The sequence below is a fragment of the Pempheris klunzingeri genome, chromosome 5 (assembly GCF_042242105.1).
Source record: "Pempheris klunzingeri isolate RE-2024b chromosome 5, fPemKlu1.hap1, whole genome shotgun sequence".
Taxonomy (NCBI): domain Eukaryota; kingdom Metazoa; phylum Chordata; class Actinopteri; order Acropomatiformes; family Pempheridae; genus Pempheris; species Pempheris klunzingeri.
This window is the reverse complement of record NC_092016.1, coordinates 20,170,008-20,183,210: the sequence shown is the minus strand read 5'-3', so window position 1 is coordinate 20,183,210 and position 13,203 is coordinate 20,170,008. Positions and strand designations below refer to the sequence as shown.

Below are 13,203 nucleotides of genomic sequence, written 5' to 3'. Positions count from 1 at the left end.
AATAGGGATCCTCTGATCGACTGGGTGTAAAAGGAAACAGCCAACAGCCATCGACTCAGTCGATGGTTATTCATTTGCAAGTCAATAACAATGACTGTGAGATCGAAAATAGGTAAACAGGACAATTCATAAACGTCACTCAAATAGTCATCAGGTATCTGAAGCCTGTTCCTGTTTATCTCCAGGGGGACTTGAGAAGCTGCGGTCTGTTGCAGAGCAGACTGAAATGCAGTCAGGCTTGCAGTTTCTTTATTGTGTGGCAATAAAAAGACAGTTTGCAGCTTATTTTCTGCACAGATATGGGCCACTGTATTACTGTAAGACTCTCAGTAGCCGTGCTCCTAGCGCATGGCATCACATACATGCAGTGTGCGACTGCACGAACAATCCACAAGAGTGAAAGTGCAACAGGTGTAGCATCAGATGAACTGGTGAGTGCAACAGCAATGACTAACAGTTTCTCTACTTATGGGTGAGGTACAGGTGGGTGAGGTACAGTGTCTCATGTGGGAGTGTCTCTGAAAATAAAATGATAAGTCCCAAAAAGCCTGACAGGAGCATCTCAAAACAAAGCGAGCCTGAAGCTTGCTACTGCTCTGGATTCTTTCACTCTGCTCTTTGACCCTACCGACGGTTGTCAACTTAATGACAGAAGACAAGCAAAGAGATCCCATTTCATCAGCACTCAGACTGCTTTATGAGGAGCAGAGAGCAGAGGAAAGCAGGTCGTCTTAAACTCCTCGTTCAAAGCCTCATGAAGCCAAACTTGAAAAGAAGGCACATCAAACAGAGCAAGAACTTGGGAGGATGATCTCAGAGGGCCAGTAATTCACTTCATGGTGAAACCGAATCGTTTTTGCGAGAACTATGCTCCTCTAATCAGTCATAGCGGGGACACGAGTGATTTCCCCCTGTGGGCTTTTCTTTTTATGATGAAGACACAGTTTACGGGCAACGCATCAAAAGCCAAGCATGGGAGATGTGAGGGTACTATAACCATTATGACACACACCTGAGAAAGCTAGCGGTAAACATCTACCACACTTTGAGGTCTTTGAAGGAAATAGGGTCTACAGACTGGCATGCTGTGTCGCAGTGTGTGTGTGTGTGTGTGTGTGTGTGTGTGTGTGTGTGTGTGTGAGATGATGGAGGTGGTGCAGCACAGGCAGGTCTGCTGTGACATACTACACCCTGACCCAGCTTAACGACAACAATAAACCTGGCCTATAATTTGAATAATAGTAACCTTCTGCAGAGCCCCATATGGTCACTCAACATGTTGCTTTCTGTGAGGAGGAGCGGAGAACAAACTCAGATGACAGATTATCGCGTTGACGTGAGCGGCCAGAGTGGCAACGTGGGACATGAAATATATAATAATATGAAATAATTTCCGTAGACAATGCTAAAATTCCAGAATAATAGAGTTTTAAGTGAATAATACAAAGAAGAAGAATCAAAACAGCTTTGGCTTAGCATGCACTCAAAATCCCCCGGCATCTGGATGAGCTGCAGGATGTCACACATTCACACGAGAATTACACACATGCATGCAAACCCTTAGACACACAGCACCCCCCGCACACAAACACACACACACACACACACACACACACACACACACACACACACACACACACACACACACACACAGCATGCCTTTGCTTTTCACTGGTTGTACTGTATTACATCATCCTCTAATCTAAAAATAGAGCCAGAGATTAGGCCACTAGGCTACACATTTCACAGCACTGCTTTTCTGTAGTACTAATAAATACCAGACCCTAAATAACTATCGATTTCAAATGGATGAATGAGCATGTTGTAAATGAATGTTAATCATAGCTTGGAGTGGCGTGTGTGCTTTGTTTGTTGGCTTGGTCACAGAGGAAAAATAATCTGGGATGCCACATTATATTATTTATTTTGCCAGCAACTAATTCAATTTTAATTCCAAGATCAAAGCTTAAGGCTTAAAAACAAGTGCATGAAAATAACAGAGAATAATATGGGCTCATATGTCATTTTCTATGTCAATATGAGAGAACAGAATACCAAGAGGAATCAGGGGAGTTTGGTGTGTTGTTACAGCAGAGATGGACAGTAAAACCCAGAAGCTTCAAGGGAAACAAGTGAAGTAAACTGCTTACGAGCCATAGCAGCAGTGAATAACTGCTGGGCTGATGTCAGTGTGTATCCTGAGATAGCATTTTGTCCTCCGTCAGTCTCCAGCTCAGGGATGACTGATGCTCTGAGGACACCCTGGAGATACAAGTAATATCCAGTCTCCACCTGTCATCCATCAGCACACTTGGCACAGAGCAGCAGAGAGAGCAGGATGCACTGTGATCCTCCTCCTCTCTGAGCGGTGGATATCTTCCCACTAATGGATGTACAAGCAGAACATTTAGTCCGACAAACTTGTAGCGGACCACGCCTGAGTTACCAGTTCTAAAAACCTGTAATAATAGCGGGATGTGGCAGGTTTTATGTCTCTGCTTATTTGTTCCTGCTTGCCTTGACACAACTGCCATCTTGTTATTGTTCTTGACATTTAATGATCACCTTAACATCCCTCTTGTTCTCATTATGACCGTCACTGGAGATGGCTGCATAACACTTTGACTATGAAGCTAATTACAGAGAAACGCAGCAGCAGGTGTGGTCTAAATGGGGGCTGTCTGCCGGCTGTAAATAGATCACACTTCAACAAAAGTAGAGCAGTTACCTCTTATTCACCCATCTTTGCAGGTCTTTATGTGCAAAATAGTTAAATGACCTAAGCTTGCAATTACAAAAAGTTTACAGCCATTATCATGTAAATGAAACCACAGAAAAATGTTGGGCTAATTTTCAAAAGAATAACTCGCCATTTTGGGAAAGATGCTTTTTAGCCACCATCTTGGCATTAGATGAGGGACTGATGATGTGTTTGTTATATGAATTACAGCCAGCAGATTAGTTCTGATTAGCACAAAGACTGGAAACAAGAGGAAAAAAAAAATAAAATCCATAAAACCTCAGCCTCTGTTTTTGTTCAGATTAAACAAACCACCAGTGTTTGAAGCAAAAATGCCAAACCTGCATTGGTTCAAGCTTCTCAAATATGAGACTTTCTGTGTTTGATATTGTTGAATGTCTTTGGGTTTTGGACTGATGCTGGTTTGGGAAAAACATGACAGGCAGACATTTTATAGACTGAACAATTATTTGATTAACCAAATAGCTCTGAACACTAGAGCTGTGTGCCTCCGTCTGACACAAACACATCAACGTCATCATGCTGTATGTCCATTTAATGTGCACGTTGTTCCACTCTTAACCTAAATTAAAGCAAGAATTCAAATTTTATGAATATATGGGTAACCCAGTAATGATGCTGTGATGCCTTTCCCCATCAAAGACACCTGAGAGTGTGTGTATGTGTGCATGCACACAGCTGTGCATTACAATTACAGTGTAAGTCAAGTCCATTCATAAAGTTGGGCCGTTTTCCTGTGCACATAAAAGTGCCAGACTGCAGTTATTCAAGCGTAATCTTTTTCATATTTCAAAAGGACTACAGCTTTGTCAGTGATGCCCATCATTACTGAGTCTATCTGTAAACAACAGAGGGGGAATTTAGAGCCCCGGGTCAAACTCTGACAGGTGTTATCCAGAACCGAGACAATAAACACCAGCGCAGAAAGTGTTTGATCAAAAAGCGGAAGAAATATAATTACCTGAAATGACAGTAATGATGGATTTCCACTCCAAACATTATCACTACAAGTCAAAAGAATAAGAATACACATGAAGCTTAAGTCAACAAGTTGAATGACCAGCTTTGTTGCCCTCTTTGATATCCGATCTTGTACAGATATGTTCATTACGCCCCAGTGAAAACCACTAAGCTCTGTTCTGCTACTCGTATGCTCGGGATCGGCCTACAGGAGTGGAGGCAGTTTTGTGTCTCTTCACATCAGCAGACAAAAGCCTCAGAGCTCACAGAGTGCACAAACATTAGTTGACTGAAACTCAACTTGCCCCTGGCAGAGTCTCCGTCTCCGAACCATCTGGCTTTCGAATCACTTCTGCTTCTGACAGTCTGTCTGCGCTGTGCAGCCGAGCACTTCATTTCAGCTCCGTACAGCTGATGCAGATTTTCATCAACTCCGGCAACAGATCAGCCTGACCCAATAAAATAAAATCTGAATTCCATGTCGTCCTCTTTTAAACTCTAAACAGACTGATACATTTCCTGTCAGACCTTTCTGTCAATGACGCCTCCAGTAAAGAGTAAACGCCCCTTCAAATGGATCCTCTCTATTGTTTTATGATGAGGATTTACAGTGCAAGTATCCAGTGTCATTTTCATCTGAATTCTTCCTACCTAACAGGAAAAGTTTAAAGGGCGAGAACCTCCCACGAATCTGTAAACCAAAGTGATTAGTAATCTGGAAAATATTTCTATTCTGCAGTTGCAAGAGATAAGAGGTGACCAGCTACACTTGTCCTCTTCAAATGATGTAATCTAAAAGGCTGAAGTGATTGTAGGTCAGAGGTCGTACTCCAAGATTAATTCTGGTCCCTGTCGGCTCAGTTGTGCCGCCGCGGCAACCATCAATTCTACCTGTAAAAGACAGGGATTAACTGAATCCGAGCCCCATTACATTTCTGAATCGACTAGCCTATATTAGATTCATTCCAACCATGACAGGGGATTTCAAATGGATTGGATTCAAAGTGCACAAGAGCACAGCCAATGAAAGAAAAAAAAAACTGAGAATCTCTCTCTGAGATGACTAGGGGGAATATTTACTGACGACAAAGGGTCTTTAATGAAATTCATATTAGTTCAGCTTCAAGGGGGAAGTCTGAGTCTGTGCCCAGACTGCTTGCTTATGGGTGTTAAACATGGGTCGATTAGAGCTGCCTGCCAGCACTTGACACAGCCATTTGATTTAGGAAACCTCTCAAATCCCAACACGAATGCCACTTCTCCCACCTGCATGCCTTTCATAACAAGAGCAGAGCATCCACGAACTCAGCTAACCACAAGAGGGCTGGAGGACAAATGCATAAAAAAAAAAAAAAAGCACAGCTATGAATAGCTAGGTCATAAAAATGTTCATGGATTTTAACATTTGGTTATCTCCCTTGTTGATTTGCATTTTTCACACCAGAGCGTAGGGAGACAGAGGCATGTATCTGGTTACTCAGAGACTCAGGTCCATCCTTCCCAGTGAACTGGGAGGTGTAATCTGAGCCCGGTTGGCAAACACAGTCAGCACAGACTAGTCTCCAAGGCTTAGTCATGACCGATGTGGAATTGAGGCAGGCAGGAGAGAAGGAGGGAATGTCTCAGACTGGCTACAGGACCTGCTCAGCTTATTCTTTTATAACGGAGAATGAATCAAATGGAAAATGGAAATCTAAATAAACCAAGAGCTGGGTAGGAATTACGCCTTTAGTACATCAAGCAATATCTAACACGTCAATCAGTCTTTTGTCTCCGTGTGTGTTCATACATGCAGGATGATGGACAGGAATATAAACAGCGGGGCCTAGACATAAAAACTAACCTTCAAGGCCTCATAACTTGATCACACATTTAATACACAGAGGCTAACCTATGACATGTTTCTTATTCTGGCAGGCCATGGGAAACTACAGTACAACTCTGTGGCTCCACATATTAATTACAAAGCTAATAGTTAAACTTTGCAGAGGCTCAGCAAACAGCCAGAACTCCAGTCTGTGTGGATGGCTGCTGACATAACAACCAAGCCGGCTGCAAATCAAGCAAAAGGAAGAAGGAGAAATTAACTGATATTCCCACTACTGACATTGTGTGATTTCTTATCAGGGCTGACTGAACTGGGATGGAGGAATTACGGTTATGATACTGTGAAAAGTTATTAAAATAGTGGAGCTTTCTCCTCTGACATTTGAAATACTGATTCTGAGAAATATCCCAAGTAAGAAAACGCTCTTTTCTTTATTTTATAAATGAATTTACAAGTGTGGGATACATGTACACAAGGTGTAGATAAAGAGAAAGATAAAAAAAAGTTATTATGATATTATGATGATATGATATGATATGATATGATGTTGAGAAATGGAAGAGCAAAACAATATTTCAGACTAAGACTTATTCTTTCCAGATCTACCAACATCAGTGCCTCATCTGAAATAATTTTATGATCAATTTCAACTGACAAGACCAAAGAAACCAATGGCTGCCTTGCAAAGCATTGATGGGACATGCAACAGTGACACACAGCCAGCACAAGCCGTAATCCTGTCAGATCCACGCTTGCTTTTCTCTAATCTCAGTGCGTGGGCGCGGCTGTGAGCCGCTCAGATGGTAAACAAGTCGCAGGACGTGTGGGTGAGATTGTAAAGTGAGGGAATCTGAAGAATGAGCTACCCGCTGTGCCCTCTGTACCAACGGTGACTAGCCAACGCCCCCTACCTTGACCTGCGGATGCAGATGACCTTTCTCTAGGGCTCAAACATCCTCAGATTTGGACTTGTGACAGCCTGTCATTGTGCAGTAAAGCAGCTGCAGGGAGCGAGCAATCCTGAGGGCCCCAGTCATACTTGAGAAGTAGGTTATATTCTCACTGAATCAACTACTAGAGTGGAAACCAGGATACCCAATAGGTTGACTGTAAACTGAGGACTGTGGCGCGCAGGTATACAAATATCAGCTGGGCCAAGACCTTCCCTCCTTGGTATGAGGTTCAGCCAGCAAGTGCCTGCAGCTACAACTCATTATTCATTATGGGCTTACGCTCAGGCAGTAACAGAAATCTGCGGTTTGTACCGTTAAATTACTGCTACTAACTCAAATTCACTCACACACTGTTGAGTTGCATAACCAAACAGTGATTTATAGAGCCACACCTGTATATTAAATCCTAAAGTCAAACCCATTTTAAAAAAAAAACCATAAATACACCCCAAAAAGTGAAATGGACTACACACATATGCACTTCAAAGAGACGGTAGCAGGAGAATATGGAAGAGTGGCTTTCTTTCCAGCCTCAGCGGTGCTCAATCATTTCATCTCCCTCATGCCAGTTCCACTAAATAGCTCAGCACACCCAGGACCAGGGGAAGGTCAGCCTTCCTGTGTGAGCTGCGCAGAGCTGAGCATCCAGAAGGTAACTGAACACCCACAGCGAGCCACGAAGAACGCTGATAGCTTCACGGAAGAAAGCATGCAAATAGATTCCTCCCAAATGACACTAATCCCTGTCACATATTACAAGATGCAGGAGGTAGTCGAACCAAGCCATTGACAGGCACAGAGCAGATTACATATATGCGCTGGATGTGAACTTTAAGTGCTTGGCTATAAGTCATGTTTCAATAAACAGAAATGAGGGAGGGAGGGCAAGTGGATTAACAGGAAAGGAGGGGGAGTAGACGCATCACAGAAACAGCGTCCCGATGAATTTATTCCAATGTGAAAAGACACAAGCCTTAATAAATGGCTGCAGGAAATCTGTGTATTTTGTGACAAGCAACGTCAAAGCTAATTGATGAAGTCAAGGCCACATTTGTTTTAAACAAAACACCCCTTTTTTTTTTTATATTTTCATGCCTGGCTAACTTGCTTTACACTTGAAAAGATTTGCAGGCGCAAACTTGCCTCCATTTCTAGTTATTGGCCATTGCAACATGCAAATCATTAAAGATATGTTACTGACATTGGAATAACGACTTAGAAAATGTGCTGAAGTCAACCAGACCTAGCGAAGGTTTTATACCGTCAGCACAGAAATCCGAGAACATGAGACCAATATCAATCCTCTCTTCTCCCTCTCGGAGAGAAAAGAAATAAGTGTTTATTGAACTATTCCTTTAAATACTACATTAACCATCCGTATGGGAAACATCTATTTTACCTTGTGTTTGGGGAAAGAGGCTCAGACAGCTGCAGAGGCGTCCCTGAAGCAGCATCTTCCTGAAGTATAATTAGGTTGGTATATAGCCTCATTAGGGCACAAACACAAGCCCTCCTATTAGCTTACCGAGCCAATACTCCAGTGATAAGACTTACTGTCTGTCTGGTTAGTAGCTATGGCTGATACTGGAAAGATCTCCAGCCCTACTCTGATGGAAAAAAAGATGAGGAGAGACAAAGCCTGTGTAGGTTTGTTCACTTTCTGCTGGGAAAGAACATTTAGTGGGCTTGTTTCTCCATCAGGCCTGCCAGAGAGGAATTTGTCTCTTGTCCAGATAGGCAGATAACAAGGCCCCATGGCTCCTCCACACACAGCCAGAGAGTGAATGTGAAATATGATGTGCTCTCCAGAGGGATGAATGGTTTACTGGAGTGAAAGGACCTGACTTGTGAGGAAGGTTAACAGCTATAGGCTGAGCAGCTGTTAGATGCTTCCTGAGGCCCGATGTCTGAAAAGGACAGGCTTGTTATGTTATGTAGGTTTTGCAATATGAAGATGTGTCAGAATAAGACCTTAGTGGTTGCAGTAAAGCCTACATTTATTAGGATACAACAGCCACCCGTGGGAGTCTACTGGAGTACAGAGACATGGTGTATTTATTGTGACAATCTCAGAGTTTGTACTTCAACAGGTGAGGCTGTGGTGAGTGGTGTCCACTCACTACCAAATACCTCCTAAGCATAGGCAGCGTAGCTCGACTGATCCTAACACTTTGAAAAGTTGCTCTAAAGGGCAGAAACAGCTGAGCTGATTTGTTCTGTAATTCTGCGATGCTTTATGTTAGCCTTCATGAATTAGCCTTCATTTGTGCCATATTCTGTAAACAATACAATGTTGACAACAAGCTACAGTGAAAAAGACCTGACCTCCATGTGATTCAGCGCCCACTGAGCAAGACTGAAGGCAGTTAACACACACACACACGTAGCTGAGACATGTCACGTGAGCAAAGGTTATATTTGAGTTGTAATGGTCTTTGTAAGTGGCCCCCTGTTCACAGAGCTGAATGGTTATGTTATACAAGATATTACTTTAAAAAGGCATTTAGTATTAGGTTGGAGATGGTTGACTTAAGGTGTGGCTTTAGGGTGTAAAGGCTACAGTAACATCTACCCACACAAAAACAAAAGGGTGAAAACATGGGGATCTTGTAACCAGAGCATATCCAGTTTGATTCCAGCCAAGGAACAGGAGTGTAAGTCCAATATTCACTCTCCTTTTATCTTTGTTTTGGTCACCTCCATCTCCAAACTCGCTCTTTAGCTGCTCAAGTCTCTGCTATGTTCATCAGCTCGTCGCTAACTGTCTGATGACTGTTGGTGCTGGGCAGGTAGTGTATAATTGTTATCATTATGAGCTACAAAAAGGACGCTACAAGTAGCACCTTTCACATTGCTATGAATTAATTGTTAATAAAAAAAAAAACATTGATTAGTGGATCCCATAATAGTCAGCAGCTAATAGGTACCAGCCTCCTTAATGAGACATGCATGAGATGAGATTGCAGTATAATAAGTTCCATTTAACAAGGCTATTGACCTACAATAATTTGGATACGCCTTCGTTGGAATTTTGCTGGAAATGATTTGAGACGTGATAGATATCATGTACGGGATACAATTCATGAGTCACCTTGCAACTTCTACAACGCTGTTTTACAACCACACTAGGAAAACTGCGTGACATTGCTGAGATGGAAACAATAGCTTTGCACGAGCCCTTTGTGCACCTGCATTTCGAATGTATTTAGTCCTATTAGTATTTAGACCGTCAACGCCATTCATCATATACAGAGGGAAAAGTATGTTCGGGCGGCTCTGCTATAGTGTTCAAGGGTCAACAGACTGGCGAAACGTAAACAGGCTCATTGGTCTGGGCTCAGGAATGCATTTGTCATACTGACCTACTTCTGACCTGCAAGGTAGAAGAAACAGCCAAGACGTAAGTCTTTAATCCGGAGCTGTGAGAAATCACCACAGTAAACGGACTGAGGCCGTACTTAGCAGACATACACACAACTTCACCCATCGCTTTTGCTGTCTGCCCTCCGAGTCCGATCTGCATAATGCCATGTTTGGTTTTACAATCTGTTTGACTCAACACTCAGGAATACGTTAATCATCACATGACCCCGTTCAGTAACGGACACAGCTGAACGTGGTAGTTGTACTTCAATATACCCATGTCCTTACAGTAAGTGATTGCAGTTAACAACATGCCATTAGCATCTTGCTACAGACGGTCACCTTTTAAGGACTTACTCCAGACCGGACCTTCTCCAATGTGCATGTTGGTTTGACCAGCGAGCTTCCGATGAGTCAACCGCAGCAACAGACCTCTGGGCACAAACTGACAGTCAGGATACATCCAGCCGCTCATGACAAAGCAGGCGCTGTCTTCAGAGGACTTCCTTCTGCTACCCTTTCATCTAGCGGCGCATCCAAATCTGTGCTACTTTGGAGGGTTGTGGAGGGGCACAGCTAGACAGGAACTCACCCTCTCCCTCCAAAAGACGACCAGCGAGGGGTCAGACTGACTCAGCTTCACTTTTCCCTCCCTCCACACATCCACCCTTCCTTCCACGGATGCAGCGGACGGCACTGTGTACTGATAAAACAGGCTCTTACGTCAAATCTGCCACATTGGTTTTATGCTGGGCAAGTCTCACGGTATTTAGGATCGTGCTTGAGCCAACTTTGTCCCAAGGAAACTGCATTTTAACACACACACACACACACACAGGATGGTACATAACACACACTTGCCGGACAATACTAACCATGGCTTAATATAGTCATCATGGATAGATTGCAGCATTTATGGGTGTTTATTTCGGGAAAACAAAAGTATAGGCTACTGCTAAACTAGGACTAGTGGACAGCATTGACACTATCTTTTATCACAGTATACCTAATTATTCTTCACAATATCAATATATATTTTGACATAGTACATTTTGTGGACATTTAATGCAGAAACTGAGAGGGGCATGTTTGTTTCTGCTAATCCATTGAATCTAATACCTGTAAAATCAACATACTTCATCACATTCATATACAAGTCTTGTAGAGCCGATACTGTCACAAAGCAGTCCGGCATATTGATTTGCAGCATTGCCTGTAATTGTCGAATGATGCCTAGAGATATTAAAAGGGATGGTTACCTCATTATAAACAAGAGTAGAGCTCACATATACAAGTCTGACACCAACTCCAGACTGCTGCCTTCTCCAATGCTGTCTCGTGCTGAGTCAGCCACCAAGCAAACATCCTCCTCCTTCACCGCTCCACATCCTGATCTTTTAAGAGACAAACTGTGTTTTGACAACACATACGGCTACAACAGAGGCAGCACATCCCAATTAATGCCTGCCCGCCCTGCGGTGCCTCGCAACCTCGGAGAAGATGTCCAAAGTGTAGCACTGACGCTGCTACAGCCTAAAAAGGATGTAGGTGAAATGCAACAAGGGCCAGTATCGCTGATCAATAGAATAAATGCTCCATCACTCAACTGGGACAGGATAAGAGTCTTTGTCCAGGGAAAATGCCTGTCAGGTCAAGACCTCGCCGCTCCATTTAGCCACAGACTGACTCTTGTCACCCTTGTTGTTGTGTGCTGATGGATGGTCCGATGTGGGTCAGCTGGAGTAACGTACAGTAGTATTGTTATTGTCGTTAGGGTCAAGGTGCAGTCAGTCAACCCACCAAACACAGACGCATCAAAAAAAGCATTCATCAGTAAGAGAAGTAGAGTGAATTGAGAATCACAGCATGATGCCAAACTTCTATACTACAGCATAAATGACCTCCAGGCACGAATCAGGTGTAGGTGTGTGTGTTGTGGACAGATGAACATGCAACGTCTACTACCCTGCCTGGAGCATGTGCATAATTCAGTTAGTCACTTAGCCTACACAAGAGTATGAACAATAAGCTGCTAAATTAAAAACTCGCCCACTTTCTCCTCTTCAGTGAACACACCAGAGAGAAAAGACACTCAATGACACAAGAAACTGTCAAGGTCACACTGGTTGGCTTCAACGGGAAAAGTTGCTACATAGCCTCTAATGGGTGCAGAGCAGACACAAACTTAAATGGGACTTTACTGGCTCCTTACACAATAAACCCACTTCTGTTGTTGTATACTATTGTGCAGCAAATTCCTTCAGAATGCAAAACTGCTCATGTCAAAAGTGATATATGGGGATGCAGAAAGGTACAAAGACAAAACACTACCACAAGACCAGGCATCCTCTCATTACAGACGAATAAAGTACATGTGATTGGCTGATTTTTTCCCCACTTCAGTTGTGCCTATGTTATTACAAAAAAAAAAAAACAGAGTACTCCAGCATCTTCTCAAACTCAGATGTCAAGCTGTTTGAATTAAACATGTCTTCTAATGTCCCCTTGCCAAACCAATAATACCAATCGGATATATGTAAATAATATAAAGACAAAAGGATTTTAAAAAAAAACAGATGTGGATATTTCTATAGACCTGACTGCAGCCCACAGGCTCTGTCTCCAGGTCTGTAACGTTACCAGACTGAGAGCTAAAGTGATCTAAACATGGGTTGGGCTGATGACCGCTGATGCACCATTACAACGATGTGCGTGTACCGTGCAGATAGAAATGTCAGATTTATTACCGGGCCCGCGTAGTTAAATCGTTATTTGCTCCATTAAAGCCAGCGGACCGTGACTTTCCCAAACGTGCAGCGGAGGTGCAGTCGGCGGATCCAAGGGTGACGTTAAAAAATGCACCGAGCCTGTCAGGCGGTCGGGAGGAAGGTGCCTTCTTACCTTTGAATCCCGTGTGTTTATAATCCACTCGTGTAAGGCGGGAATGAATCCATGTCCGTGTGTCCGTCCAGATCTCCCGGTAAAATCCACGGTGGTGGTGTGTTGTTGAGCTCAGGCCGGAGCAGGGAGCCACACAGCGGAGGAGAGGGCGCAACTTGAAACTGACAGAGAGTTATCGGTCCAAACCACAGCGGCGACAAGGAGGGGGGAACGAGCGAAACTATAAATAACAACACGTTGCCGAAACATCGCAAGCTTGTTGATTTAATTGTTATACGTGCTAAAATAACAATACAGGGGAATGTAACTGGGTGTGTGGTGAAAATACGCCGTTATGTTTGAATATATGTGGATTTATTTGAAAATATACGATACGAAACCCCCACTACTCTTCAGGGTGAGCCTGCGTGTTTTAACTCAGTTTAATCCGATTGGTC

The 13,203-nt window shown here is 43.2% G+C and overlaps 1 protein-coding gene across 1 annotated transcript in view; it reads right to left on the bottom strand.

Moving 5' to 3' along the window:
- Positions 1-12,877, bottom strand: part of mical3a (microtubule associated monooxygenase, calponin and LIM domain containing 3a) — a 58,154-nt gene extending 45,277 nt beyond the window's left edge. Inside the window, exon 1 of the mRNA XM_070830015.1 lies at positions 12,767-12,877. The gene's annotated coding sequence lies outside the window, so the exon portion shown is untranslated. The remainder of the gene's footprint in view (positions 1-12,766) is intronic.
- Positions 12,878-13,203: the final 326 nt, after the last annotated feature.